A 7858-nucleotide genomic window follows, 5' to 3' on the forward strand; every position below is an offset into this window, starting at 1 on the left:
TAATCGACGGCAAGAATTCCCTTCATGCCACAAAGGCAAACAAAGATGGCGACGGAAAAAGGTTCATTCTAAAAAGGATATAAAAAAAGCATATTTTGACCCATAAATATCTCATGTAAATCAACAACAGAACATAACTAAAAGTTAGTATGTACAGATTATAACATGCCCTTTTCCATATTGGCCCTGGTATCATCCCGAGACTCCCATATCGGCCTCTAGGCTTTAGCCGTTATCGTTAAGGACGCAATGACGTCACGTCATTTTGAATCAGGGCACAATATCAATATACTCTTGTTTGCCCCAGGAAATTTTGAGGTTATTGCATATGCAAAACCTAAGGTATTCATAACAAATATGTGATAAGTACAGATTATAACATGCCCTTTTCCATATTGGCCCTGGTATCATCCCGAGACTCCCATATCGGCCTCGAGGCTTTACCCGAGGGCCGATATGGGTCGAGGGATAATACCAGGGCCAATATGGAACAGACATGTCATAATCTATTTATCACATATTTAAGTTTTGCAGAGAGGAGAAAAAAGTTCAATTACAACACCGTCATTGTTCGCCGTTGTCGTTAAGGACGCAATGACGTCACGACATTTTGAATCAGGGCACAATATCAATATACTCTCGGTTTTAGTTTGTTATCCCGATTTTGTGTTTTGTCCATGGATTTATGAGTTTTGAACAGCGGTATACTACTGTTGCCTTTATTTGCCCCGGGAAATTTTGAGGTTATTGCATATGCAAAACCTAAGGTATTCATAACAAATATGTGATAAGTAGTATTATATCATCTTTTACTTTTTCAAATTAAGGGTCATATTAGTGACGAAATCAGTGAACTATGTTTTCAACAGATGAGACAACTCGTAGATTTTGAAAACTCTTTATATATTTCTATATCTTTTATCAACAATAATAAATGATTATATACCTATGTTATAGACAAATCATTATTTAGATATACATAAACTCATTTAAATACCGATGCCCTTAGGGACAAATAAAAGACATTTTTTTATACCATGTAAAGGTATTATTTAGAATCAGAAAAAATAAAAGGCTGTTTTTAATATCAAATACCAAATAATAATTATGAATATATATTAAAAACAATTGAACATAAAAACAATTCGGAACTGTTCATTGTATTTCATTACCCATATCTTTGTTTACTGCCATTATTATAATGGATCAAAATAAGGTTGACATGAAAAAGAACATTCAATAAAAATTCGTTCTAACATATTAGCATACGAATAATTTAACTTCCTATTTGTAGAAATTACTTGACTGTGCAGTCAGTAAAGACATACATACCTTATTAGATACTAATTTGAAAAATATATAAGATTTACATTTCAATTATTATCTGCAAGTCTTACATAAATGCTCATTGCTTCGACTAAACACTCATTTCCGGAATTAAATTGAACGTTTTATTCAGTGTCATTTTAAAGTTTGGTTAATAATTTGAATTAATTTATCTACATTGACATCAATTATGTCAAATTAAAGTTAAGCTTTCTAAAAAAATATCACTTATTATTATTTTTCAAATCATTAATCTAATTTTGAAATGACACTCATATTTTATGCCAGTGACATAAATAAACTGATTTGTAATTCTGTTTTGTCGCCGAACCAGGCGCGTGTACCACACATACAATGCAATTAATAACCACGCATAAAGTACTATTATAGTTATTTTTGTGAAACGATGTTTTTGATATTTTTCTGTTATTAACATAAATAGATTGATTTTTTATTTTGTCTGGAGAGTTTTGTCAATGGATATTTGGGCCTCATTAGAACTAGTCCAAAACAGAATGAAATAAAATTGAGAATGGAAATGGGGAATGTGTCAAAGAGACAACAACCCGACCATAGAACAGACAACAGCAACAAACATTTCGCATAACAAAATGCAAAAAATAACCGACACTTGCAACCATTTGCTCAGAAAGGCGATCATCCATCTCTTCCATAGAATAACAAATTTTCGCCCCCTAAATCTAAATTTTGATAAAGGAATAATAAACTTACAATAGACGGATCAAAAATTTTAGCAAATTAAACAAACTTTAGAATTTGCAACAAGTAAACTTGATAAATAAATTGATTAATCAAAAGGAAAATAAAGTAGATTAAAGCCCCAGTCCCACTAGACCACGATCGCACCACGCTCACCGCGATCTAAAATAAATTTAGATCGTGGTGAGGTCGCGGTATGAGCGGCATGCAAATGTTAATTTTCGTTGCTTTCACGATGCTACTACGTCCTTATTACGCTTCTACAACGATCCCGCTACGATTAAACCACGTTCTCATCGCGCTTATTCTGCGACCTCACTACGCTTATAAAGATCTTTCTACGCTCTTCACGTTCTCACTACGACCATACAACGAGTTATCCGATTGCAACACGATCTTACTGCGATTATAGCACGTTCTTACCACGATTATACTACGTTCATACCGCGATCTTACTACGTTCTCAGCAATACCGTCAATATCGTGTTTCATATCAATATAGTTCCATTCCTTCTATTTCTGATTAAAACGGAGATTTCTTGGAAACAATACAGTCATGCCTCCGAAATCTAATAGAACACGTGGGCGTGGTGGTAGGGGTTGATGTAGGGGCAGAGGGAGCAAAGTATGAACGCCATACTAAACTCCAAATAGTACACAAGAAACTAAAATTAAAAATAGTACAAGACTAACAAAGGCCAGGGGCTCCTGACTTGGGACAGGCGCAAAAATAGTGGGGTTTAACATGTTTCTCAACCCTCCTCCTATACCTCTGGCCAATGAAGAAAAGTAAACGCATATCATTAAAATTCAGTTCAAGAGAAGTCCGAGTATGTGACTAAAGAAAATAAATAAAATGACAATAATACATAAATAACAACAGACTACTAGCAGTTAACTGACATGCCAGCTCCAGACTTCAATTAAACTGACACTATACACATAAGTAGTATAATAATACTTGTCATCAAGAGATATCGGAACGACCAATCAAACCTAAATTACAACCTATTGCTGGTCCATAAAGCTCAAATGACGATATTTTAGTGAACGATAGCAGAGATGACACAGATGTGTCAATATATAGGAAGATGTGGTATGGGTGCCAATGAGACAACTCTCCATCAACGTAAAAATCTATAAAAGTAAACCATTATAGGCCAAGGTACGGCCTTCAATACGGAGCCTTGGCTCACACCGAACAGCACGCTATAAAGGGCCCAAAAAATACTAATGTTAAACCATTTAAACGAGAAAAACCAACGGTCTAATCTATATAAAAACGAAAAGCATGGTTGGGCCGTTAGAGCAGATGGATAAATACATTCAGACAAACAAAATCTAGGGATTTTTTTTATATATTTTATGTGAAAATGACAATAACAATGATGGTCGTAGTGTGAACGTAGTAAGGTCGTGAGAAGAGCGTGATGAGAACGGCAAGGGCGTGCTAGAATCGTACTATGATCGTGAACAGCGTGGTAAAGTCGTAGTGGAAGCGTTGTTTAGTCGCGGTGAGAACGTGATGGTCGTAGTAAGGTCGTGATAACGTCGCTGTGAGATCGTAGCGCAATCTCTCCGAATAGAATCACGCTTTCGCTACGCTCTCGCTACGCTCTCGCTACGATTGTACAGCGACCTTTGGGATCTTACTACGATCTTAGTGCGCTCTCACTACGCTTCTACTACGACTTAATTTCGCCACGACCGCACCACGATTGTTTTGAACATGTTCAAAGTTGGCCACGCTCTTCACGATCTTGAAGACCTCACCACGACCGTGGTACGACCTTACTGCGATCTACACGATCGTACCACGATCATCAAAATTTGCATTTTTTTCACAGATCGTAGTGCGATCGTGGCCTAGTGGGACTGGGGTATTAAAACATGAGAAATCGGCATTAATTTAGCCAAATAAAGTAAGGTTTTCTAATAAAAGATATAACTGATCATTTCGTCAAATCATTAAACAACTTTAAAATAACACTAAATAAAAAGTTCAATTTAATTCCAGAAATGAATGAAAAGACGATGAATTCAGCTTTTATGTCTGATTAGCATAAAACAAATGCAATATATATACCTATTTGTTTTTCAAATAAGAATATTATCTAAAAAGTTATGTATGCATGTATGTCTACTGACAGTACAAGTAATAATACAGAATATCTACAAAAAGGAAGTTAATCCTAGTATAAAATGATTGTCAGGCTTACTTGGAATTACTTATCTTTTGAAACACAGAGTAGTCAGGTAAAGTTATTTGTATACTTTCGTGAGAACGAATTTTTATTGAATATCTATTTTTATTTCAACGTTTTATGGTTCATTATACATCTTATATTAATGGTAAGAAACAAAGATAAAACCTTATGAAATACTATTATACTAGTTCCGAATATTTTTTTTTTATGTTCAATCTTTTTAATATAAAACAGATATACTCATAATTATTATTCGGTATTTTAATATTATACAAATATAGCCTTTGTATGAGGTCGATACAAGGATATATTTACCTGAAAGAAGTATATTGACTGAGGACGAAGTCCGAGGTCGATATACTTCTTTGGGTCAAGATATCCTGTATTGACATCATACAAAGGCTAAATTTGTTATATCATCAATTTCCGACCATATTTGTATACAAATCGTAATTTGATTTTGTTGAAATTTTATAGATATTGTATTTTCTCCTTGACAATAACAAAATATTAGATGTTATTTCATTTACTTTTTTTGTTTGTTTGACATCTTATGTATCTAAAGATTTTTTTTTCGTCAAATAATCGATCACAAATATCATTTGTTTTAAAAGGTTAACACTGAGTATCCTTTCATTCATTCCATGTCGTCACAAAGTATATCGGTTATTAGATATTCTAAAAATAACCCTACAATATGCTTTTTGCTATACGCCGTTTTCTCTCTTTCTTCGAAAATTTTGTTTAACATGTGACTATCCCTGAACGAATCAAATTAGTTAAAATATACAAAATAATAATATTTTTAAAATACTAAATAATATCGTTTATCAGTTAAAATAAATGTACTTTTTGAATTATCAAAACCAATTTAGATTATTACAAAAGTATTATTTAAGTTAAAATATAATTAGAATAAAATCATGTTATTTTCATCTTTTCTTGTGGACAAACTACATATATAAAAAATAAAATTGTCTATTATTTTCCCGAAGGGCATTTAATTTGTATTTACAACAGATTATTTGAACATATCTATTTTTTTAACTAAATAATGATTTGTTTATTTAAAGAATGGCTATTATTTATTTCGAATTTATTGAACCATAAAATTAATTTTTGACCCTTTACATTGAATAATCCTCGAAATAGGTTTATTTTTTATAATCAGTTTTTATTGTTGATGAAATATATATATCTAGAGTTACAAAATTCTAGGTGGACCAATTCAATGTAGAAATATAAAATGTTATCAGGCAAATTATTTTCATTATCAACACGTCATTCATTAGCTAAATAGTAAATTTTCCATAGTATATTTTTATATTGCAGAAGCTTGCAGTTGTAATATATATATTTTCTACGGAAGACAATACTCACCTACATTCATGCAATAACACTTTTATTATGTTGTATAGCAAAGATTGAAAAACTGTTGAAAACATAGTTCACTGTCTGATTTCATTACTAATTTGAACCTTGTTTGCACAAGTAAAAGATGATATATTATCAAATGCTATTTTCTAGTTAATTTCCATATACTTTCCACTGCTGATTAAAATAGAATTAAATATCCAAAATACGTAGTTAAGTATTTTTTTTTTTTAATTCTTAATAGAATGAAAATTGTCATCTCCACTGTCGCCATCTTGGTTTGCCTTTGTGGCATGAAGGGAATTCTTGCCGACGATTATTATAGCGGAAGTTACGGTGGAATCGGAGGAGGATACGGCCAAAGCTACGGAAATGGTGGATACGGTCAAAGCTACGGCAGCGGTGGATACAGTAGCTACGGAAATAGCGGATACGGAAGTAGCTACGGAAATGGTGGACACTTAGGAGGTTACTCCGGCTATGGAAAGGGCTATTCTGGTTATGGAAATGAAGGTCACCACGGATATGGCAAAAAGGGGGGTTACGTAGATGAAACAATTCATTATTTACCCCAACCAATTCCAGTTATTGCTCCTTCTACTTTAATGGGAGGTGGAATCGGAGGTGGTATTAATGGTGATGGATTATCGTCAATCCGTAAGTTGATTTCTATCTTTTCTTGTCAATCAATAAAACAAAACAAAAATACATATGCATATACCCGTATACGCTAATGCAGTTGAGTTTCAAAATTGTTGTTAAATTTTATGCAAGTTGGTCTCTGATCCAGAGTTATCTCTTTGGCAATTTTAGAATAATATCTTCCTTTATTTATATAAAGAAATGAAATTCAAATTGTTTGAAAATTTAAAGAATCACTTATAATATATTTTGAAATTTTTCATTTAAATATTTGTATTGAATACTAGGCAAACAGAAAAGTTGAACTATGGGAATACAGTTTTTAACCAACCAATCAAATTTCGCTATATAATTTGCAGCATATAAGTATTATATAAAAAGCTTCCCTGTTTTATATTGAGACAAAGAAGCGCAAATGTATTTGAAAAGTAATATTAACCATGTAGGTTATTCCTTCTGATTGTACTTAATATCAACGTATACAATAATTATGCTGACCTGTATAAATTTATTTACCAATTATCTGTGTTATGGGTTTGCTGTCTTATTAACGTATATTGTATTGTCCATTATTCATTTCAGTTCCACTCCTTTTGTTGGTACCATTCTTGTTCAATAACAACAACAACAACAACAATAACAACAACAACAACATCAATTAAACAGCTTTAAGATCATTATGGTAAGTGTATTCTACTTTTCAATATATATACACATACACCAATAATGAAAAAAAAATGCAAGACAGATTCCAAATTGAAAATCAAAACTCATAATGAAGTAATTATTTTAGTTTTTTGTTTACAACCTCGGATATTTTCCGAAATTTTTTTATATTTTTGTTTTGCTATCCCCTGATACCTGGAATGCCCTATGCACCTGTTGACGAATAATCAAGAAGAATTTTTTTTACACATACACATAAGCATAGATCTAGAAGATAAAAGACAAAGCCACTTTTAAATGTGAACAAAAACAGATTTCATAAATTCCATGGAATGAGATATGCCAAAATTTAAACTTAGTATGATTGACGCGCGCTTTTCGACACAAATTACCAGTGACGCTCATAAAAAAGAAAGAAAAGTAATATTAATAAAGAGAAATACACGTATGTCTTTTAAAGTTAGATCCATTCGATGCTTCATAGTTTTACTGTTATATTATTAATTAATGAAAGCGATAACGAGGGCGATTAGTGTTTGGTCTTTGAGATCAGATTCATTCAAGAAAGTAATGTGCCAAATAAGCCGCCGATGTCTGCAGTCTGCATTGTATTAGAAAAAAGAAATCTTCAATATCTTGTTTGTAACTTTTAAATTTTCATTTCAGAATTTCAAACCATATTTTAGAGAAGAGAGATAATGCCTGAATCATCGTGTGAATGGAGTGAATGGAACAGTGTGATTAAATTTACACGACAGTACTACAATGCAGCATTGATATGAAAAGTTTGCATCGAAATATGTCGATTGTAATAAGAAGAGATGGCATTGCAATCTTTTGGTTTTGATTAGAAAAGATTGCATTGTAATCTATTGATTGTTAATTTATATTTTTTATTAAAACAATACCGTGAGTCTTAAAAA

General features: G+C 32.2%; 2 long non-coding RNA genes across 2 annotated transcripts; both read left to right on the plus strand.

The window, feature by feature from the left end:
* Nucleotides 1–4243: 4243 nt before the first annotated feature.
* On the plus strand, nt 4244–6906 carry LOC143059723 (uncharacterized). Its single transcript, XR_012973577.1, has 3 exons — nt 4244–4302; nt 5872–6284; nt 6852–6906. It is a non-coding gene; the product is annotated as an uncharacterized LOC143059723 (long non-coding RNA).
* Nucleotides 6907–6918: 12 nt separating this feature from the next.
* LOC143059724 (uncharacterized) lies at nt 6919–7858 on the plus strand. Its single transcript, XR_012973578.1, has 2 exons — nt 6919–6951; nt 7602–7858. It is a non-coding gene; the product is annotated as an uncharacterized LOC143059724 (long non-coding RNA).

This window comes from Mytilus galloprovincialis, chromosome 14, assembly GCF_965363235.1.
Source record: "Mytilus galloprovincialis chromosome 14, xbMytGall1.hap1.1, whole genome shotgun sequence".
In the NCBI taxonomy this organism is placed as follows: domain Eukaryota; kingdom Metazoa; phylum Mollusca; class Bivalvia; order Mytilida; family Mytilidae; genus Mytilus; species Mytilus galloprovincialis.